The sequence below is a fragment of the Eutrigla gurnardus genome (genome assembly GCF_963514095.1).
Source record: "Eutrigla gurnardus genome assembly, chromosome: 1".
Taxonomy (NCBI): Eukaryota; Metazoa; Chordata; class Actinopteri; order Perciformes; family Triglidae; genus Eutrigla; species Eutrigla gurnardus.
In genome coordinates, this window is record NC_139915.1 from 22,699,024 (window position 1) to 22,724,092 (window position 25,069).

Genomic DNA, 25,069 nt, shown 5'->3' on the forward strand with positions numbered 1-25,069 from the left:
TGTGGATATCTGAAATGACAATTGTGGATAGGAAGAATGTCATTGTGGATATCTGAAATGTTCTTTTTGACTAGGAAGAATTGAATTACAGATATCTGCAATACATATTCAGTCTAGCTATTAAATGTTAAAACGGCTTGCCATATGCCTATATTATAAAAAAACAGGAGAGAGAGAGGGAGATGTTTTGGTCCGAGAGGCTGAGTTTCCGTTACGCGTGCCATCCGCCTTTGATCTGACGTCAGATGTGACGGGACAATCTATATAGATATAAATTCACATGTTGATTCAATTAGTTGCATTAAATAGTGTTTGATGTGATTATTTATTGCATTTAAATGTGCCTGGAACTGTGTAAACCTGCCTGTGAGGTCTCGGTGACGTGTACGCACTGCGCGCCGTCAGCCAAACTTCCACTCCGCCAGCTGTGATTCGCATTGAATGAATGGACTTTATTTACGCCTTGCGCCTTGCGCCGAAAGTAGACCAGGGGTGCAGTCGAATAGTCAAAAAATAAGGTCCTAACTTCTATTCCTAACTCCTATTCCTTGACCTCTGGGGAAAACGTCACGGGGTTAAGGAAAGGCGATAGGAGAACTCAAAAGGATTTAGGAAAAGACGGGGCGGTGCTCAGAGAATCCGACCGGACTTTTACTAAGCTACGTCATTATAACGCGGCCGCTGATGATTGACAGCTGATGATCGGCACCGGCGATTGACGTGCGTCTGCGCTGGAGAAACTACAATAATGGACTACAAAAAACGCATCGTCCACTTCTCCACATGTTGGTTTTATCAACAGCTGGTTCACTGACCGGCTTCAGTTCCAGCAGCTCCTCCTTTCTGTTTGACCGTTGTTTTATTTACTTTTCATTTGTGGTTTTAGTTTAGTTTTTGTCAAACATTTGTAACATGATTGAAATAAAATTAAAAAAAACATTCAATTATTATCACTGTCCACACACATTTATTATCGCTATTCCAATTACTATATGTCTGCATGAAAGTCATTGTTAAATATGTAAATACACATATCGTTTGTTTTCATTAACGGCCGAGGTGTGCGGCACTTTAAATGTTGCTCTCGCAAAGAATTGTGGGTTGGCGTAATCTCCTTTCCTATCGCATAGGAAGGTCCGTTGCATCCTATGCTAAAGGAGCTCTGAAAGGAAGCATTGGAGCTCCTTTCCTATGCATTTAGAGAATTCGAACAGCTCTTATCATGGCGGCCACTTGTTTACTTCCGGGTCACTTCTTCAGTTAGGAACCTTTCTAAGCAAAAAAGACTATTCGACTGCACCCCAGGTTGGAGCTGGCGAGCTTTCAGCGCAGTCTCGGCGAGGCTTTTTGCCGCGAAACTTCCGCTACGCCAAGCTGAATCTGTGACACCTCCCCCTGCTGCGCCGCCACACCCATCTTGGCGCAGGCGATCCACCAAACTGCCAAACTGACGGTGCGCAAGGCTGCGCGGGTCGAAACTTGCATTACGCCGGCTCCGCCACCCTGCGCCGCCCTGCGCTGCGCCACGAAACTAGGGCCCATGGTGTTCTCTCCAGTTCGTTCGCCCAATCAGGACACGAGAGTTGCACTAAGAGAAGACCTTAGGGATCATATTTTTTAGTACATATTTGTCAAACGAGCCATTATTGTCAGTCCAGTGTCATTTATGTCATTTTTTAATTAAGTCTGCTGCTATAAGACCTATTAACCAATATATCAACTCCCAGTGTGACAGGCTGACTCAATAGGAATTACAATGAAATTCTGTTTAAAGAAGATTAAGACAAGGGACGGAAATAAGATACATAGCTAGACAGTAGATGTTAAGTAAAGATTTGATAGGGGAAAGTCTACAAGTCTATATTATTGTTGTTTTAATATTAATTTATTTTTGTCATTGAGGGTAGTGTGAGCCCATCGCAGTATGGTCTCTATGTATTTTTTATTCCAATAATTTAAATTGTATGTTATTTGGGGCTTGGGTTCTAATTTTTTTGTGTTCCTGAGATCAACTGTTTCTCTGTAATTGTCGTGCATATGATAATAAAGAACTTCTTCTTTTGAAGTCTAGCCAAACAGCTAAAATAAAACACTAAAATAAGTTGACTCAATTGAGCCAAGATGCAGTTGGAAAATCCAAATAAAGTAATAAAATAAAAAGGAAAGAGGATGAAATGTAGCCTTAATTCTAAAGAGGATCAGTGTAGCCTACAGTGATACAAAAAGGTAAAAACAAGGTTTTATAATCCCATTAGATTATACTAAACACATTCAATAATTGTGACTTTACATAATTACAGACATGACCACTGCTGTTGTAATGCTGTTTTAACAGCACCATGTTCCTCTTACAGCTCCATCATCCAATCAATACACATGTGGGTGCTTCCGTTTGGTAAAGCAGCATACACCTTCTGTATCACTGCTCCAAGCTTCACTGCAGCTATTCACACTCACTTTATTGTTATGAATATCATTATCTGTCTTTGCTGAGAGACGTACAAGTTCTTCTCTGGTCGAAGATGATGAAGGTTTGACAGCAGAAGTGTGTCATACAAATTAATAGGAGGATCATATCAATACTTATGTGATGTGTATGTGTCTGCATAAAGCAGCTGGATGAGATACCTCTTGCATATGAAACACAAGACAGCTGAATACACACAGTGTATCTCTTGGTTCCATGCTTTCATTAGCAGAGAGCAAAGATGAAGCTGTGCTATTCAACACCTTTGTAATGTTTGGAGCTTCGCTGCAAGAATATCCGTCAAACTTTAGATATTATAACTCACTCAAATGCTAAAAGCAAACCAACCAGCCGGCAAGTCAGTCAATCAATCCCTCAAGCAGCCAGTCAGCCGACCAACGCGTGTATGACAAATTGAATCTTTCTCTGTGCACATTATCCATTCAACTCATTCAAGAATAATCAAGGCTGCTCCACCTCGCCATATCCCCCCTCCTATTCTTTCTTTCTCACTCTAAAGGCTGTGAGAAGTCAAAGCACAGTCACTGATCTGATTCTCTTTGTCATCCAGACCTGGATTTGCATTCAAAGTGTGTGTGCACGGAGGTAACGTGTTAGCTAAATGAGGCGTCAGCTGTTGAGAAGGTAAAAATTATGAAAGGGAAAGTGGCTGTCTCTCGTTCTTTTCTCCTTGTTCCTCTCTGCATGTTTTCCTTTCTCAGTGGTTTCCCCTCATTCCTCTGATCTGCTGCAGTCTCTGTGCTGATCGCGCAAGATGGCGAGGATTAAGGTGGGCGAGGGATTCCTTCTTCACTATGTGATCTACTGTGGTACAATTTGTGAGAGCCGATGCTTTTGCCAACATCAAGACGATAACAGAAGAACCCATATCTAGTCCTGTACCAAACAGTTCACAGCTTTGGAGCTTCACACCATTAACATTCACAATATTGTTATTAATAAGGTACAGGAACATTGAGTGAAATAGTCCACCTTCTACTCCCCTCTCTCTGTCACTGTCTCTCTCTTATACACAAACACATACAGCGAGGGAAGCAGCACTTTCAGCAAAAGTGAAAAAGTATCAAAAGATGTTCCAAAATTCACATGATTTCATCCATCTACTCTGCAGATAATATACCGTATTAAGGAATCTGTGAGCTCGCTAAAGACAGTCTTCCTCACCAGCTATGGTGGACACAGAAACACAATCAATGAATTCATGCATAGGCCCACAAACACTGTTATTTTCTTCCCATGGAAAAAATTCTGAAAACTGTTTTGCTTCAGTAAATGTCTGCTGTCGGTCAGTCTGGTGAAGGCATGTTATTGAGCAATTTACAGAAGGGACAGAGACGTTTATGGAAGACGGCGTCCGTGTGGATCGGATGACAGAATGCTCACGGAAACTGTCTGTTATTCACTCACACATACTGTATAACTAATTTTGACCGTCTGTCTTAAGTCACTTTAAATCATAAAACGTAGTTCTCGGCCTTAGAATACCAGCCATTTGCGATGCTGGCTGACATGTAATTCACAGGAAGGAGTTCACAAACCCAAGCAACAACTGTCAACAAGATTAGTGCTGCAAGAAAAACCCTACCTGCAAGCTTTTTAACTACATCTCACAGTTGCTGCCTGGTTACCTTTACCTACAGATGAATTATACACCAGTCTCACAAATGTCTATTTATACTGACAGTTATTAAAATTGAGTCCATTCCAGCTAATGGATGTCTTTGGTGGTCAGTGTAAAGGGTCATTATATAAGTTTATGTCTTTAAACTCTGTGACATGTGAAAATAGAGTCCAGCTCTGTTCAGCCAGGATGGAAAACATATGCCCTGGTGCTTTCTGTTTCTACCGATACTCCTCCCTAGATGTTCGCCACATAAATAATTTAGCATAATCTTTAACCAGCATTGTAGCTGCTTGCCTCAAGCGGAATCCAGACAGCCAACAGTGTGTGAGTTAACAAGCAAATGGGATGCAGCTTTTATGACAAGGAACTGAGAATATCATTGATTGACTGCATAACTTCATTGATATAGCCTGGGATTAGGATTGCCATTGTCTTGACTTGCATATATTACCATAACGATCAAAAGGCTGCTATCCATAGAGCATATTTTTATAGCCAAGAAGCAACAATTGGTACACCCAAAATATTGGTGTGCTGTAATCGCCTTTAAATGTGTTTACACAATATAATACAGCCAAAGATGTGAATTGTTTTTGTACCACAGTGTTATAAACGAACGATGTCTGCAGAAATCAATAATCTAAAGGATGTGCTCCAGTGAGAATGATCTTCTTCATCAGCTCTCATGTTAATTATTTAACCTTCATGGATATTACTGTATTATTAAATGCATCATCAGGTTGAGGCTATTTTTAGAATTCGTTAGAAGAGGCCCTCAGGTGGGATTTGATTGATGAAAAACCACTGTGAATAAAGATTTAATTACAATTTTAGCAAACAAAATTTACATTTTTATAATTTTTATTTACCAGATTTTCTTTTTATTATTATTTATTAAATCAGACAATATCCCAATGACTAAAATTTCTGAAATTACATCAATAAATTCACATGTTTTTGTCAAAAGAGGTGCCACAATTTCAGGAACTGTCAGGCAATAAGATGAACAGAAATTAAGATTAACTCTGGAACACCTGCGGTGTTGAAGATGGTTTCTCCCACCTCCCTCTCTTTCCCTATAATTGGCAAGTGTGCAAGTGATACACTACCAGCAAAACACAATGAGATTGTGTATTATAGTTGACATTAAAGCTGCTACATCTGTATTTGACCACATGTTTCTCTTTCATACACAGTTAAAAATAGAATGACACATAAAATCATCTATAAAAGTGTTTTTCCCCCTTTCATATAAAATAACTCATAATTATGAAAGTGACCCTATTAATTTGTTTTTAATAATAACTGCAATTAGCATATTTTCGCTTGTGTGGCATCAAGAATTCCTCATGTTTTGCGAGAAAGTATCATTTTGGAGATGCTGGGATTTTGTCCGACATCAGCACTGTTTGGCTTAACCCTTCGCACCGGAGACCCAATGTGCTGCTCGCAGCGCTTTAAGAATGAACAAGAGATCCCTCGGAGAGCTCAATCTCTCCCTCTCTTCCTCCCCCCTTTAGCCAGACACATTGAAGAATGGTGGCAGAATCAGTAACAGCAGTCCACTATAGCCGCCACACATCATAGAGCGAGGCTCCTTTGGTGGCTCCAGATGAAAGATGATATCACCCGGTCCATTGTCATCTGGTGTCATCGTTTGTATTGATTCGGTGTCAGATTAGCCCCCGAGAGGGGGGGGCAGATTGTGTCTGTTGCTTGTTTTTGCTTCCTGCTTTCTTGGCATGATGCAATTGACATAGGGTGTATTGATTGGGCAATTATTGCAACACTTGAGACAGCTCAGGTCAGAGGGGGCGGGAGGAGGACGAGCGTGTGTACATGTGGTGTTGCAGCGCCACAAAAAAATCATTCTCTATCGACGGAGCACAGCTACACCTTTTACGCCGAGGCTTAATCAAACGGGGAGCGCACGGCCTAACCAGGATAACGCGGTAATATCAGCGAACTAAAAGCTTTAGAGGGAACATGATGGAATTGATCTCTGCATCTCCTCAGCTCAACAACTTGTTCATTAGCGTAGGCAGCAGCGGTTGGCAATCTATCGCTACATCTGACTATTGATTTCGATAGGAGCACGTAGAGCCTTGTTTAGTGGAACTAAGAACGATGTAAAGCAACGCTTTATGTTGACAAAGGAATCTACTGAGGCCTTAATTGCTTTGTGTTGGGAGAAAATAGTTTGTCCTCTCCGAGCTCTGCTGAGCTGCTCAGCATTCATGTGGTTCTGCGGATGTCTGAGCACCTCCAGCTCTGTCAAAAGCACCGAGGGACACGAGACGCGAGGCAAGTCAGTGGCTGGCCTGGGCCAGAGATCGCTGTAAATGGGATCGCATGTGGCTGTTAGACACACAGACGCTCAAACAACCATCATGCACCTGCCCTGCTCTCTCTCTCTAGGGGCTTTTGGTGAAGGGACAGCTTATAAAAACAGTCCTTATTGATGCTCTAATTGCCTTTTGTGCTTCAGCAACACTTGAGCTGAATGAGAGTTTGAAGACAGGATTATGGGTTTCACAAACTAAATCAATAAGACAGGAAGGTATTAGACCTATTCATGTACTAAATGTATCTCTGTGGGAGAAGTGGGATTCATCCACGGATGTGTTTGTTCAGCACTCATAGCAGTACAGAGAAATCACTTGTTTTGGCAACAAAAAGCCAAACACGTGAACCATAACAGATCATTAATTTTGTTGCGTGGGAGGGAAGAGTGACACAAATAATGAGTATATAATGAACAGCAGGAATAATGAGTGGGGCACCACTATGGCACCATCTGTACCACAGCAGCGCCGGCCGAGGCAGCGGTGCTTCACCCACATCCACGACTCACACATAAACAATTCCCCCTGGCAAAAATAGGTGGACTGAAGATGGTTATCATTGATGTGCACAGTACAAAAAAAAATGAAGAAACATACACAGATGCACAAGCAGTACGTTTATACATGTGCATAAAACACTTTGTGTTTAGATCTAGAAAAAAAGAAAAAGAGATAGACAGAGGGACATACACATGCGTGCACACCCATACACAGTCACACACAGACACACACACACACACACACACACTTGTGGGCCGTGCTCCAGACATCCTCCAGGGTGCGATGGGGGCAGTGGAGACAGTGATGGATTACAGGCACATCTGGGCTGTAATAAGTAGGTCCCACATCCCACCTGCATTCAGCAGGAGGTAGAAATCCTGCATAATGGTTTCACATAGAAGGCCAGGTACCCCGGGCTGCATAATGCCCTGTCAGCGTGCATGTGTGCGCCTTGTCATTACTGGATTTACCACTCGGAGCAGAATAAAGCAGGCCTAAGAGGTTTCGGCGACTAGGCAACAGTATTAGCTGAAGAAAAAAAACTGTTCAAGATTATTTGCAGGAAAGAAAACCCCAAGACAAACATTTGGACATTTGTAGCAAAGCAATGGCAAGATGATCTGTAAAATACCAAAACTGAATATCTACAAAGGTCCTTCATGGGTTAATTAAATGTCATTTAATTTGAGATTTTGTAGCCCCTGCCATGTTTCAAATGACACTTACAATTTACAGCTCTATTTTTTGGAAGATTTATCTGACAGCTGAAAACATTTTGAACAAACTTTAAAAATGCTTGGAGTTCTTACTGCAGCGGCCCTCCTCTGCATGTCGTCCCATCTCTCCCTCCCTTTCTCGTCCAACTTTGGCTACTATCCAATAAAGGCTAATAATAATACTAAAAATGATACTCATCATAAGAAAAAACTACTTTTAAACACATGAATTTGTGACTTTTTTTGTAAATCAAGGAAAATCATAGAGGAAACCATTTGAGGGCTCTTATTCAGAATTGAAAGAATGTAGCATGTAGCAAATCCACTGTAGCTCGGGAGAGGAATTTTTTCTTTTCCAAGCAAGTACTAAATTGCCTGATGGAGCTCTTGCAAGTGCGAAATGAGACAACAATCAATAAGGCCACAAAAAGCAAGACACAGAGAGGCACCACCTGCAGTAATCCGCTATCTTATTTAGCAGGGTAGTCCATCCTCAGCATGGGGCATCTACTGAGCTAGCAGATAGCCTCAATAGCTCTTTAAGCCAAGCACACCTGGGGAAGATATTTCACCTTAATTTATTAGCCCCATGTGTTATTTAATGCAGGAGCGCTTTCGACCAGATGCTGGCTTGAAAGAACGTTACATTCATGACGATTTTAACTGCTTCTAAGATGCACAAAGCTGCACATACTGTATTTCATCAAGCACGGCCTTTTCACCACATATAAGACCAAATCAATGAATTCTAAGTGTTTAATTGATTCCCCTCTGCTATACTGAGTATGAGCCAAGATGCAGCGTGTGATCGAGATGGATATGGATGATCCGTGACTGAGCATCTAAGGGTGCATCCACTAAGCCCGTAGAAATGAGAGCGCTAATCTATTAAATAGTTTTGACCAGGCCGTGTCCAATATGAGTCAGCTCCTTGGCAATTTGCAATTAAAAGTAAGTGAAGACAAAACAATTAACAATTTAAATGCCAGTTTATGTCTCAAATAAGTTTTGTAGAAGAATACATGTAAAAGGGAATAAAAAAGTTGTAGGCCTACTACATAAAAGATATTCTCTGCGAAACACGCCCAAAGTCTCCTTTGCAACAACAGGAGCTTGTGTACGAGACTGTGTGAACAAACCCTCTCACGACAGACGCCTCCGCCTTTGCTTGGAATTGCTTCCACCACGGCCTGTTCACGCTTCGCCACACTGACTGTTTGAGAAGCACTGACCCTTTACCGCAGCTACTGACCGGAGCTTATGAAGTGTTTGACGGGTGGTTGTAAAGGCAGGTTGGATTAATTAGCTTGTGGGCTAGCTGGTGTTGCACCACGCTCCAGGAAGTATCACTGTGGGCGTGTAAAACACAGAGTCGGGCCCTGACCTTTTTAGGCTGGGGTAAAGAAAATACCAGTTATCATGGAGAGATCCCTAGAGGAAGAATGAGGATGCATTGTTTGCTCACACTGGGGGGTTCACTTCACATGCCTCTGTCTCTCTCTCTGGGTATGAAATGTGTTTTCTATAAGTTCTATAATGCTGAGTTTCATTTTGTGTTTTGTGGGTTGTGTTAACCGATGTTAAGATTATTAAAGACCACCTGAGCATGGTGGACTACATGCGCGCACACACACACACACACACACACACACACACACACACACACACACACACACACACACACACACACACACACACACACACACACACACACACACACGATGCAGACACTGTTGTGTTACACATAGGGCTGGACAATAGATCAACGTAATATCAATATTGCAATATGACTATATGGCTTACCTGTTGTCTTCTCCTGGTTTAAAAATGGCCGCTGCTCTGACCGTCCTGCTACTTTGATTTAAATGGAAATGTCAGTTCTACTATTTTTTTCTATGCTTTTACCTTAGTTGCGGAAAAAATGTGGATGGGAAACCGTGTGCATAGACTTTATCTGTCCACAACAATCCTTGTACAGTTCAGTTCATTTAAATGTTATGATATTTGAGTTTATGATATTAGGGTGATTATCGACTGCTTTGAATTTGAGTATTCATGTCTTGTTCATGGTCAAGTCTTGACCAGAGTCAATATGTAAACCTTTAGCATATTAATGAAACAAAAGTGTTGCAAAGTCTCCTTCCCATATCTTTTTAGAAGAGGCCTGATATCATTTTTATGTACAGTTATTTAGACAGTTATACAGAAGCTGTCAAATATATTCATACTAAGACTCTGGGCCGTAACCAGGGTTATGAAACTAGTGAGGTTACAAAACCATGCCAGCACTTATTTTTATTTTTACTTTTACTTATATTTATTTTATAGCACTTATTTATGAATAAAAAGTAAAATAAATAGTGTTTTAAACTGTGCAATTATACAAATACACAATCACATAATGTTGTTGACTGGATTTTTAATAACTTTTGACACTCATATACTGTATTGACCTTTTGGAGGCCTGGCTGGATCCTGTCTCCAGAGGGTTCAACTCACTGAAAGTACATAAAAAGGACAGACAGACAGACAGACAGACAGACAGACAGACAGACGGACCGACAGACAGGCAGACAGAATTATGATCAGTTAATGCAAATGTGACAAATGCTTTTTTTCATCTCAAATTTAAGGTAAGCATTTGAGAACACATTCTTATTTACGAAGGCTGTCTAATCTTCAGCCTGTCTAGCCTCTACCTGGTCTTTGGACTAAACTTAACCAACTCCCCCGGTCTGCTGTCAGCAGGAGCGGTGGCTGCAGCAGGCTCGCGCCCGTGTGGGCTCGAGCCGCGTTTAGCCGCGCTGGAGCGCAGCGGGGAGAGAAACAAAAGTGTATTTTGTTTACTCTGTGTAGTGGAGAGCAAGTGGGACAGATCCACGCGTTTCACAGACAAGCACAACGTAGAGTGTAAACAACGTCACCCGGTTAAAACTTTAAGGGATTTGGGGAGTTTGAACTTGCATCTAATGTGTCAACTTCTCCTGTCTTCTCTTTAGGCGTTGTGACGTGTTAGTTTGATTGTTGTAAATAATCATAGTGCTAATGAGGATGTTAATGTATTCAGGTAGCCTGCTAATTACTAGTTATGAAGCTCACATGTTCCCACAACCTCATAATGTCTTGTCACATGATCAAACAGAGAATGGATCACTTCACCATACATGTCAGGGCTCCAGAGTGTGGCCATTTTGGGCGCACATGCGACCAAAAATCAGTGAAAGTGCGACTAAATTTGTTCCTTGGTCGCCCCGTTGCTCCTAACATCTAGCTGGTCTGTTTATGTGTGTAGCAAAATATTTTTTTACCCACAGCATACAGAGATGAATCACCACGGTCTGAGCCAATCAGAGGCCGAGTAGGGGCAGGCCTCTAATCGCAATCGTTGTTTTCGTACAGAAAAACAGGGGCCCACAGCACCTGTCCACAAAGAAAAAGGGAAAATATAAAACAGGCCTCACAGTTCTAGTACAACCACTTGCGTTAATTGAATAATAAAACAACAAACAGACAAACCAAATAAAGTAAATGTTTGCTAAACAAAGTTAAGTAAATTAATACAAAGAAATCCCATTCACAGTAACAAAATTATATAAATGATATGAATTAATTAACGAAATTCCTGGGACAACGCAGCCCCGATGCCAGCTCCGCGATGTGAAAATCACTGCTCCGACATGGCTCCAAAGAGCCGAGGAGCCCCAGAATACAGCTTCAGTGAGCCAAAACAGCAGTGGGTCCAGGAGGTGATGCTTCGGTGTGTTTGGGTCTCACCGGCATAGCATCATGGAGAGCCAGAATTAATATTCTAAGGCAACACACAGAAGAGCAATCAGTTGGAGGCGGAACAACAGAATGAAGAGTGAGAAGCGGACAATGCCAACTAACCACGTGGAGACGTCACTACGAAACACCCAGAAGGGCTTCCCTTCTCAACTGTGTCACCTTTACACCTTCAGCATGCGAGTGCGAAGAAGAAGCAGCGGTGCGCTTTACTGTGCCTTACCTGTGCGCTGCAGGAGATAGCGTGTGTCTGTGGCGGACACGCCAAAGACGCTCCAACGCCAGCAGAGCCACACCGTGTGATGCAGGAGATAGCGTGCGTCTGCGGCGGACACACCAAAGACGCTCTAACGCCAGCAGAGCCACACCGTGCGCTCCAGGAGATAACGTGCGTCTCCAGCAGAACCACTCCACGCCGACATCCACTCGGCCACGCCAGGCCACAGCCACCACAGAGGACGAGCGGAACAGTAAAAGGAGAGGGCGTGCCAGGTGGAACCAGATTACTATATAGCTGCGCCCCGCCCCTCAGCCAGTGCACCAGAAAGACACAGTGCCCTGCGAAGGAAGGATGGAAGGAGTGAGCATGCTCCGGTCACATCTAGGGGGGGGGCTTTAGCTCAGGAGGTAGAGCGGGTTGGCTGGCAACCGCAAGATTGCCAGTTCAATCCCCAGCTCCTCCTAGCTGAGTGCCTGGTGTCCCTGAGCAAGACACCTCACCCTAATTGCTCCTGACGAGCTGCATGGTTGAATGTGTGTATGAATGGGTGAATGTCAGTCATTACTGTAAAGCACTTTGGATAAAAGCGCTATATAAATGAGAACCATTCACCATTCATCTACCCCTGCCTTTTGCATCGTCGACCCAACGATGGACAGAAACCGCATCCACTAACACCAAGGTCTAAAAACAGCCATTTGGGAATTAGAGACGGGGACCGGGGGTCGGTTGGCAGCATGGCCCTGAGGGCCAGCTGACTGGGGAAGAGGGTGGACATTTGGATGACTGCCAGCAGTAGGATGAGTGGTCCGACGCAGAGACAGCTGACTGGTACTAGGCTGGTCAGCTGGGGACAGAGAGGGAGCTGGCTGTGATGAGACCCCATGATCCAAGGGTGTTGCTGAGCTGGGCACAGCAACTGGTGGCACAGGGGTTTCAGATACTAGAAACCAAAGGTCACTGCTGGGGGAGTCATCAACAGAGGCTACCAGAGGAGGCAAAAATGGTGAACATGGCATCAGGGCCGGAAAAGCTACAGCCTCAGGCTGGACCAAAGCCTTCACTGTGTCTCGGTGCACATTACGAGTCCTGTCCAGGTCATCCACAGGGGCCACTGTGTAAACTGCTCCCTCACCAGGAGGAGCTCTCACAACTTGGTGGACCACGGAGCTCCAGAGGTCTTGGATCTTATGTCGGCCCCTCACACCATGGTCCCTCAAGTACACCAACTGACCCACAGGCAGAGGTGCATCCCGGACACGTTGATCATGTCTCTCTTTACGTCTGCCAGCTGCACCCTCAAAAGCAACTCGAAGTCTGGCTCGATGTTCAGCAACCCAGTCCTGTACCTCACCAGGTGCTAGATCCTGAATACGACCAAGGAGGAAGTCCACAGGAAGACGAGGCTCCTGCCCAAACATCAAGTAAAACAGTGACTCACCGGTGCTCTGATGTGGTGTTGTGTTATAGCAAAAGAGCACCTGTGGCAGACAAGAAGCCCAGTCCTGTTTCCAGGAGGCTGGCAAGGTACACAAAAGGTTATGGAGGGTTCGGTTAAACCTTTCGCATTGCCCATTACCCGCTGGATGGTAGGGGGTAATATGGGACTTGGCAACACCGTACAAAACGCAGAGCTGGTGGATCATTGAGCTCTCAAAACTCCTGCCCTGGTCCGAGTGCAGGCGACTTGGAAGACCAAACTTATAGAACCATTCAGAGACCAAAACCTGGGCCGCTGTTGAGGCCCGTTGGTCCCGAGTAGGGACAGCCACTGTAAATTTACTGAATACATCAGTCAAAACCAAGACATTTTCAAGGCCATTACGAGAGGGTTCAAGCAACGTGAAATCAAGGGCCAATATCTCATTCGGCCGGGATGCAAGCAGGTGGCCCATATGACTATGTGGAACCTGTCCTGAATCCCTCACTACTTGGCAGTGCTCACACTGCTGGACCCAGTTCTTAATATCTGCTGACATCCCTGGCCAGTAGCCACGTTGCCGGACCAACTCAATGGTCCTCTCTATGCCCCTGGTGGCCATGCTCCTGATGGAGCTGATGTAGTGTTTCCTGCTTGAGCACAGCAGGCAAGACCAGTTGAAGGAATTCTTCCCCACCATCAGAACGAAAGACCCAGCAGAAAAGCACGCCATCTTCTTCAACCAGGCGGTCCCATTGGCGCAAAAATGCAATTGCCGGCAGGGCAAGCTGCCGCCTCTCAGCTGAGGTGGGAAGGGACCCACAATGCCAAAAAACCAACACCTCCTTAAGCAGAGGGTCATCCTCCTGCATGCCACGATAGTCAGATGCAGAGTGGGATGGAAGAATGGAGACCAAAGACTGAATGGCAGACACAACAGGACCCGGATGTAGATTTTGCTGAATGCTGCTCGGAACAAAAGTTCTGGGCAAAGGTGGAGGCGTAAAATCAAGGACAGGCACTGACGTGACAGTGCGTCAGCATTCCTGTTTCTGCGCCCAGAACGATATTTAATGTCTAGATCGAAGACAGCAAGCTCAGCAGCCCACCTATGCTCTACAGTGCCAAGCTTAGCAGAATAAGGATGACTCAACGGGTTATTGTCCGTGTACACCACGCATTTGTGCCCCAACAAATACTCCTGGAACTTTTCCGTCACAGCCCACTTGAGCGCAAGAAATTCCATCTTCATAGAGCTGTAGTTGGACATATTGCGCTCAGTAGGCCGGAGGCCCCTGATGGCGTAAGCCACTGGTCTCACACCACTGTTGCCTGTGAAAGCACAGCTCCAAGCCCACTATAGCTGGCATCGGTCTCAAGGATAAAGGGGCGTGAAAAGTCCGCGTAGGCCAGCACTGGGGCGGAGACCAGCTTGGACTTCAGAGCACTAAAGCTCCCCTCGCACTGAGGCGTCCATGCTGCCCCCAGTGCCTGACCCGACCCCTTCCTTGATTTGGTACCAGCGAGATCAGCCACCAACTGATGCAAGGGCTTCGCGCAGCTCTGAGATGTGACGGGGCGCTGCCAACCAGCCACAGCCTCAATTTTCTTGGGATCAGAAGAAACTCCCTGGGTCGAAATGACATGTCCCAAGTACAACACCTGCTGCTGGAACAATGCACACTTCTCCGCTTTGGCTTTAAGACCTTCTCTCTGGTGTCGACCGAGCACCATTTCCAGCCGCTGCAGATGTTGCTCCATGGAAGACGAAAAAATTATGATGTCGTCAAGGTAAAGCAGCAGTGACTGACCCTGCTGATTGCCAAACATTCGCTGCATCAGCCGCAGGAAGGTGCTCGGGGCGTTGCAGAGACTGAAGGGCATCCGATTAAACTCGAAAAGACCAAAGGGGGTGCAAAAGGCGGTCTTGGGACGATCATGGTCAACCACTGGCACCTGATTGTACCCGCTGGCCAGGTTGAGGGTAGAAAACCAGCGGGCCCCTGAAAGGGCGTCCAAGCTTTCCTCAATGCAAGGCAGTGGGAAAGCATCCTTTCTGGTCTTAATATTGAGGAGTCTGTAGTCCACACACAGCCGCAAGCCACCGTCCTTCTTCCTCACCAAAACAATGGGGGACGCATAAGGACTACTACTCTCACGGATGACTTGTGACTCAAAAAGCTGGTTAATGTGTGTCTTCACTGCCTCGTACTCTGAGGGAGGGATGCAGCGATACCTCTGCCATACAGGGACTCCATCGAGCAGAGGTATATGGTGTGACATGAGATTGGTGCAACCCAAATCCCCATCGTTAGCTGCAAAGACAGAGCCAAACTTGTCCAGCAAAGACCTCACACTGGTCTGTTCCTGCTCAGTTAGGGCAGATAGATCCAATGACCCTATTCTGTCGAAGACTGAGGGGGTGGCTGCCTGGGACGACACCGTGACCACAGTTGACCCAAACTCCGTCACCCCTGCAGGCAAGCTGACAACCTGAGCAGTATTCAAGACACCAAGACTAGTCCGGGGGTAAAGGAGAACCTCCCCTTCTCCGACATTGACGACCGGAACACACACTGTATCACGAACAACCTTTAACAGGCACGGCAAAGCCAACAACCCAGCTGGCAACCCTGACTCAGGAGGCTCAAATAAAACACTCTGGCTAGCAAACGGTTCTGAACAGGTACCAGTGACCAGCTTCATCACTCCACCATGTATACACACCACCCGCTTGCCTCTGACCCTCACGGCACCAATGAGGCTCGAAATGACCTTGATTGAAGACTGGTGGCACTTCTGAAGGGCAGCCACGACTGGGGCAGGCGCCCCTGACACAGAGGGTGATTCAAACAAGGAAGACCCGAGCACACCAAAGAGCTCTTGGTAACATTTGCGGATTACGTTCATCCCCAGGATTCCAGGAACAAGAAGTGAAGCACCAGGGGGGTCTTTCACAACCAGGATCCCACAGCCAGGCACCACCTTACCACACAGTTCCACATCAAGCTCCAAATAACCGATGTACGGGATGGCTAAGCCATTAGCCGCATGCAGTTGTAGCCACTGACAAGAACCAAGGCAACCATGGCCCCAGGGTTCAAACTGGGCCAAAAAGAGGCTTTCCATAATGGTGGATACCATGGAACCAGTATCCACTAAGCACTCAACACTAATTCCCCCAATGGACACATTAATGTTCGGACAAGGAGCAATCAACTCATCTGCTGCACCTGGCCGTGAGCCTATGGACTCCCCAACTGAGCTGTGGCTCGACAGCTTAGCGGGCTTCAGTTTCCCGACTGCTGGGAAGAACGAGAGGACATGACAGCATGTGGGTTGAAACCAGTGGCAGAGTTAGCACACCGGCGGGGAGGAGCCCACTCACCGTCACACTCGCGGGCAAAATGGCCAGGCTGTTGGCACCTCCTACAAATTACAGGGCCAGAACGGGACACTGGACCCAATGGGGGAGGGGCCTTCAAAGAAGCTACCGTCTGGGCAAGCTGATTCAGCTGCTCCTGCTGACGGTTCAAGAGATCCATCACTGCTCCTAATCCTGGCTCTGGGGGAGCAACTTGAGGGACTTGATGTAGACGGCCCTGTACTCCATATTGGAGGCCATAAGATGTTGGCAGTGAACAGCTATGACCCCTAGTGCCACCTGGGAGACCTTCCCTCTCCCATCTAATTGCTTCACTATGCAGCACCAACAGGGTGATGGTGGGCTGGCGACGAACTAGCTGCTTGAGCTCCCGACGGAGGGAGCTATCAAGGACATGCTCTATGAACTGATCCCTGAGAAGAACGTCCGCATTGGGCATTCCATCAGGTGCCCGCTGCTCAACCTGTGCCATTAAAGCCATAAGAGCTAGCGAGAATTCCTGCAGAGTCTCACCTTCCTGTTGGTGCCGAGAAAAGAAAGCCTGCTGTAGGGTGACATATACCTGGCTACAACCATACAGCTCCTTCAAGATGGCAAGAATCCGGGCTGGATCTCTCTGCTCCTCACCCGAGAGAAACTTGATCTCTTCCTTCGCCTCTCCCTCCAAATGGTCAAAGATAAACAACGCTCGCTCTGCAGCAGGAAGGTGCCGAGCACGCGCACATGCCTTAACCTCTACTACCCACTCAACAATGCCTATACCCGATTTACCATTAAACATGGGACACTTACGGTATTGTGGGATCACAATCAACCGTTCTGCTACAGCAGCTGCTGTCCTGGCAGCGGGGGCATGACCAGCCGAACCAGAAGAGGCTGAAGCAGCCCCAGCAGAGCCCCCTGGGGAAGCAGCAAGCTCCTGGTGGAGTCGCTCGTTGTCCGCCTTAAGCTGCAACACCAACTCCTTAAGCTGCCGTATCTCCTCGTCCATGTCGCCTGAAAAACAAACTACCCAAGATAGTATGAAAAATGGGACACTGGACTGAATGCTGTTTTGGTTCTACTACTGTATAATTACTGACCATCAATGAAAAAGAAAGAAAGAAAAATAATAAATCCCACTAAAAAAAACATCTCTGCCCCTTTAATTGTGGTCATTCTGCCGACAACGCCAGATTGTGGCAAGTGGAGGGTAGAAAAGGGTGTCACCGACAACGCCACCTGGGGAGTTTCGCCCCAGGAGATAGTAAGTTTATTTAAAGAAAATAGTTAACCCTCCTGTTATGTTCATTTGTCAGGAACAGCAATGGTGTTCCCGGGTCAATTTGACCCAGTGCATGTTTATTTATCCAAAGGATGTCTGAAACCAAAAAAATCCTAACAAACAGTGTGAATACTTCATTACTAACTCCATTACTAATTATTCTATCAATATTTAGTGCAATGGTGTTCCTTACCTCTAACAGGAAATGGTTCAATTAGGATAATTTACTTGTTTTTCATAAAAAAAATACATGTAACTACTTTATTACTTTTGAAAGACCAACATATAAATCACAATAGTTTTACATAACTTTGAAATATAACATTGACATTTTGTTTTACATACATGCACTGTGAACCAGAAATGAACAAAATCGCAATACAACAATACAACAAATATGAACATGTGTGTGTGTGTGTGTGTGTGTGTGTGTCTGTCTGTTCATCTACACAGCACACGAGTGACATGTCATCACACTGTGCTTTGTGCAAATGAATTTTGCACATTTCGCACAGGTCATGCTTGTCTTGACATCGTCAGATGGCCTGCAGACCTGGCAGCTCTTCCTCTTTCTTTTTCCCTCAGCAACAACCTAGAAACAAGAGGACCATGATTACTTTACTATGGTGTCTTTTTGCTGATACCAAGACACACACAACACACTCTCATACACTTATACACGCACATGCACACCCCCCCCCACCCCCACCCACACACACACACAAACACACACACACACTGACTCACCTCACGCACCGGTATAGTATAGTACTTGGTGCAGTCCTCTCCTGGATCTCCCTCACCATGGCTGCAGCGACTGGGGTCCTTGGCAGGTGCTGCTTCCATTGGATGTGCGGTGTCACAAACGCCTTCCCCAGCTCCTCAAGAAAAATGCACCTCTTGTACAGCTTCCTGACACATTCCAGTCAGGAAAGATCTCAGTCCAGATGACAAATGCATTGTAGGCCGATACATCTATCATGTTATAAAAGATGACCAATGGCCAGCGCCATTCGTTTGGTACTGTAGGACCCTGTTACTTTGTAAGTTGTCTACCCCCCCTTTGGTGGCATTGTAATCAAGGATCATGCTTGGTTTCTGGTCTTCTCTTATGCTGATTTCAGCATTTTTGTGCAGAGTGTTCATGAGCACAACATTTTTTCCCTTTTTGGGGTAGTAAGACACCAGGGCTGTGGTGTCTGTGAAGGCAAACATGGAAGATTGAGGGGCCCTGTTCTTGATTACCTCTGCAGCTCAGCAGGGAGGAGCACACCTGTGTGTGTGTGTGTGTGTGTGTGTGTGTGTGTGTGTGTGTGTGTGTGTGTGTGTGTGTGTGTGTGTGTGTGTGTGTGTGTGTGTGTGATTGGGGTGAAATATGTCTCAATGTTGGAAAGAAAGAAATACTCTGACATTTCTGACACCCTTTTACCTCCAGTTTGACTGCTGGGTCAAATTGACTCGAACAGTATCTATGTGATATAAACATGCAGGGGGTGGTTGCAAATATGTGAGATTAACCATTGTCATATTATATGTTGATTACACTAATTAAGGCAAGCAGAAGAAGTTTCATACTGAAAAAATACTTTAAACAATTTTTCCTAGATCTTCAAACTTTAAAACGGGTCAATTTGACCCGTAACATAACAGGAGGGTTAAATACCTTTACTAGAGTTTTACAGGGTCGCACGGTCAGAAAATACCATGGACAAGAGACGTCCATCCATCCATTGTCTACCGCTTATCCTGTTTATTCAGGGTCGTGGGGGGGCTGGAGCCGATCCCAGCTGTCATTGGGCAACAGGACACCAGTCTATCGCAGGGCTGACACGTAGAGACAAACAACTATTCACACACGGGCAATTTTAGAGTAATCAATTAACCTATCCCCATCCTGCATGTCTTTGGACTGTGGGAGGAAGCTGGAGAACCTGGAGAGAACCCACGCTTACACGGGGAGAACATGCAAACTCCACACAGAAGGAACCCGGGATCCGGGAATCAAACCCACGACCCTCTTGCTGTGAGGCGACAGTGCTACCCACTACACCACCGTGCAGCCCGGCAAGAGGCATTTTTAAGAAAATATAAAGATAATTTTATTTAACAATTAATCCATGCAATACATCACATGACATTGGCTGACTCACGCGATACCTTAACTGGGGCCAAAATGGAAGGGTGAACAGGGCTGGGGCTGCCACAGCGGCTCAAACTCAAATCAAGGGAGGAGTAACCAACAAAAAAACCCGTGGCACCGCACATACACACGATCGTGAAGAAAAAGGCCCACCACCAAAGATTGGGTCGCCGTCAGGGGCCCACAGCACCTGTCCACAAAGAAAAAGGGAAAAATATAAAACAGGCCTCACATTTCTAGTACAGCCACTTGCGTTAATTGAATAATAACAAAACAACAAACAGACAAACCAAATAAAGTAAATGTTTGCTAAACAAAGTTACGTAAATTAATAAAAATAAATCTCATTCACTGTAACAAAATAAATAAATTATATGAATTATATGAATTAATTGACAAAGTTCCTGGGACAACGCAGCCCAGATGCCAGCTCCGCGATGTGAAAATCACCGCTCCGACATGGCTCCAAAGAGCCAAGGAGCCCCAGAATACAGCTTCAGTGAGCCAAAACAGTAGTGGGTCCAGGAGATGATGGCTTCGGTGTGTTTGGGTCTCACCGGCATAGCATTATGGAGAGCCAGAATGAATATTCTAAGGCAACACACAGAATAGCAATCAGTTGGAGGCGGAACAACACAATGAAGAGCGAGAAGCGGACAACGCCGATTTACCACGTGGAGACGTCACTACGAAACACCCAGAAGGGCTTCCAGTCGGACAATCCAGCCCGATTGTCCGACTGGCCAGCGGTCTGCCACACTGCAGCGAAGACAACTGTGTCACCTTTACACCTTCAGCATGCGAGTGCGAAGAAGAAGCAGCGGTGCGCTCTACTGCACCTTACCTGTGCGCTGCAGGAAATAGCGTGTGTCTGTGGCGGACACGCCAAAGACGCTGCAACGTCAGCAGAGCCACACCGTGCGCTCCAGGGGATAACGTGCATCTGCGGCAGACACGCCAAAGACGCTCCAACGCCAGCAGAGCCACACCGTGCCATGCAGGAGATAGCGTGCGTCTGCAGCGGACACGCCAAAGACACTCCAACGCCAGCAGAGCCACTCCGTGCGCTCCAGGAGATAACGTGCCTCTCCAGTGGGAACCACTCCATGCCAACATCCACTCCGCCACGCCAGGCCACAGCCACCACAGAGGACGAGTGGAACAGCAAAAGGAGAGGGTGCGCCAGGTGGAACCAGATTACTATATAGCTGCGCCCCGCCCGTCAGCCAGTGCACCAGAAAGACACAGCGCTCTCCAGAAAGACAAAGATGCTCTATAACAAAGATGAGGCATTACAACTACATACATTGGTTTGAAATGGTATACGCTCCCGGCCTCCTAAGTGCATGCCATCATGGCGTATCCTACGGTGGCCCAGAGGTGTCAGGCGAAATACAAAAGCCGCAACACAAATACAAAAGCCGCAACACAAATACAAAAGCCACAACACAAATACAAAAGCTACAACACAAATACAAAAGCCACAACACAAATACAAAAGCTACAACACAAATACAAAAGCCACAACACAAATACAAAAGCTACAACACAAATACAAAAGCCACAACACAAATACAAAAGCTACAACACAAATACAAAAGCTACAACACAAATACAAAAGCCACAACACAAATACAAAAGCCACAACACAAATACAAAAGCTACAACACAAATACAAAAGCCACAACACAAATACAAAAGCTACAACACAAATACAAAAGTCGCAACACAAATACAAAAGTCGCAACACAAATACAAAAGCCACAACACAAATACAAAAGCCACAACACAAATACAAAAGTCGCAACACAAATACAAAAGCCACAATGGAAGTGACCTCAAACACATCTCATACTACATTTTTTTTTTTTAACTTTATTGACATCTCGTCCTCATCTTCTCTCACATAATTGAATCGATTTCAGTTCTAGCTCCCGTTTAATGGACATTACTTATCAAAATATAAAGCATAATTAGTATTACACTTAATTCAATATTTCAAAATATTTTTGTATTATTGTCAAATGTTTTCTACCGTTTTTATGCGCGCTCTCACGCTTTCGCTTTCTTCCTCTTACCCGAGTAGCTGCTTTCCCTCGCCATATATCGCGACTATTAAGCAGCTTTTATCGATCATTTTCATAGATTGTATTATTCCTCTGACCACGGAACACCAGCACCTTCACCGCGGAGACGACGGAGGCAATCGGCCGTCGGAGGAGCTACATTATTCACATACATGGAATTTGGATTTCCCTCTGAAGTAAGTAATATCACTTATCTGGTTTAAATAAGTTTTTTGATTATTTGATTATCAATAGACAGGCATATGCATGCGTAAACAAAATCAACAGACATGTTGGTTAATATAAGCCGTTTTCATATCATGTATGAGTTTGGTGGGATATTATATTATTATAATATTCACTATTAGTGAACAATTTATTAGACAAATAATCCATGTTATATATACGGGTTGCAATATGTGTATGACAAGAAATAAGTACTGTTCATCAACAAATTAACAGGAAAACATTCAGAATAAATGTAATATCTTGTGTTTTCTGTTACAGGTTGGTGCCAGAGGGCCGGACTGCAGGTCAATACTCATGTTCCCCCGCTGGGGGAGGGGATTTAAGGAAGGACCTCCGTCTTTCAAGGCGTTCCAAAGAGAACCTCGTCTACTGCTTACTAACAGAACATACCTTATATATAGTTTACATTCTTTCTCCGGTGGCTGAGGAAGTTTAAGGTCTCCCCCTCCATCCTGAGGACCTTCTACTCCGCAGCCATTGAGAGCATCCTCACAGGTTGTACCTCAGCCTGCTATGGAAGCTGCACTGCACGGGACCGAGCTGCATTGCAGAGGGTATCAAGGCATCCCTCACCACGCTGGAGGAAATGTACAGCAAGAGGGTGAGGCTGAGAGCCAGGAAAATCGGGCCTGACGCCTCTCACCCAAATGCTGGACTCTTTACCCTGCTGCAGTCGGGCAGACGCCAACGCTGCATAAATGCCAGGACAGACACTGAGGAAGAGCTTTTTCCTGCAGGCATCAGACTTCTCAACCATGATGGACTTTAATTGCAACTTTATGCACTTAAAAAAAACACACACAAAAAAAAAAAAAACACCTGCACTTTTAAGTCATTTTTTATACTATACTTTTTTTATCAACTATTTCTCTAGCATCACCTTAGGTAGATGCCTGTTTTTTTTTTAAATACATTACTATTTATAAAAGTCTTAGTTTTTTTTGCAGTGACAGACAGATTGCTTTACCCCTTTTAATTTCACTGTATGTAAAGAATGCGTTTTTTTACAAAACATGCGATCAATAAAACTTGAAGAAAAAAAAAAACAGATGGGTTCCATGTCGATATTTGATGGGGGTGACTGCAACAAAGCCAACAAGCCACTTCAGCAGTCCTGGTACATCCTCAGAGTCTCCAGCAGTCCTGGGACATCCTCAGATTCTCCAGCAGTCCTTGGACATCCTCAGAGGCTCGTAGCTGCAGTGTCTGCTCCAAATGTCCAGATCCCTGTGTTGCAGGAACATGATTATTGTTGGGGTTTTATTTTTGTTTATCAGTGGTGCAGTTTATAAGTAATACCACACGGTAGAAGTTCTTACAGACAAATGTTTCCTGTTAAATGTTTTAGGGATATATCTGATGATCTGTACAAATCTAAATAATAAATATCTGAATATATATATATGATTGTTGACTCATGTTTTAGGCCTGCAGGTCTATTTCCCTCCTGCTCTGGAGGAGAGACCCTGCTGCAGTGGGTGGCATCATGGCTGAGGAGATGGGGTGTAGTGGGGTAATAGCAGGTCTTTGCTCCATCACCTCATCCATGACAACAAACACTTCCAGTGTGCAGCAGTGACCTCTCCTCCCTCAGTGCTGACATCTTCAGTTCCTATAAACAACATATACATACATACAAACACTTCTCATAATCATGATTCAGCTATTCACCACTAGTCATATATTATAATATGTACTGTAATACTGTTCCACATGGGATCAACTTAATGGACTCTGATGTTTTAACACATTGTAGATATTACCCAGCACTGACTTTGCCTGGTTATTTATAAGAAAGACAACTTCATCTGGTTTCTTTTATGCTTCACATCAAGCATGTAGAGTTCAATACTTTAAACTGATTACAACTCACCTTGTATTTCTGCTTGAGGGTCTCCCACTTCTTCTTAGCTCATCCAGCTCCACCTTCCCTCCATCTAATGTTCTCCAATAAACATCCTATATGAAGAACAGCACGTAGAAAAGTGTTACAGTTCATTGATGATTTCTTGCTGTTTAACAGAACGTTTCATGTAGACATCTCAGGAGAGCAGTACATCTCCCATCTATATACGCTGGTGTTCAACCTTATATCATTGAGTAGCTAAATATGCAACAGTAGTAGTAAGCCCTGCATATGAGAATTATAACATTTAATACCACATTTTCTTAAGTGAAGCGTCTCAGAGCAGCATTCCGCCTGCCGGTGAACTTCTCCTTATCGTTCCCTCCACCGGATGAGGCGCTCGGTGTGTGCATCCCTCCCTTTAACGAACAACGATGCGCCGTGTTATTTACCACCGTTAGTTAATATATCACCACGTTTTAACATAAGCACTATCTTTTTAGTTAACGTCGGTAAAAACGGCACATTTGCCGCTTCGCTTAAGCTCACTAACCTCTGTGGTAAATTAGCGTCAGTAGGCTAGCCGGCTAGCAGGACCTTCGATTCGTTAACGTACAATTCCAACAACAATAAAGTAACGTTCATTATCAATACGATTTAAAAGTCAGCTGGAAACATAAAATCATGTTACAGTATACTTACATGTGTACGCGGTTTGTTGCTGACTGTCGCCAGAATCACCGCAATCGTCCGCCATTATCCAGAACTTTTCAGCAGTCAGACGAGCCGCAATGCATTTTGGGAAGTTGAGTTTATCCGTGTTTAAGGTCACTTACGTTTTGGCTTTTGTATTTGTGCTGTAGCTTTTGTATTTGTGTTGCGGCTTTTGTATTTGTGTTGTGGCTTTTGTATTTGTGCTGTAGCTTTTGTATTTGTGTTGTGGCTTTTGTATTTGTGTTGTGGCTTTTGTATTTGTGCTGTAGCTTTTGTATTTGTGTTGTGGCTTTTGTATTTGTGTTGCA

The 25,069-nt window shown here is 44.8% G+C and overlaps 1 long non-coding RNA gene across 1 annotated transcript; it reads right to left on the bottom strand.

Annotated features, from left to right (window-relative positions):
* Positions 1–23,031: 23,031 nt before the first annotated feature.
* Positions 23,032–24,440, bottom strand: LOC311011334. The gene is made up of 3 exons (XR_014596881.1): positions 24,362–24,440; positions 24,075–24,160; positions 23,032–23,428 (listed from the first exon to the last, which is right to left on the bottom strand). It is a non-coding gene; the product is annotated as an uncharacterized lncRNA (long non-coding RNA).
* Between the last annotated feature and the right edge of the window lie 629 nt (positions 24,441–25,069).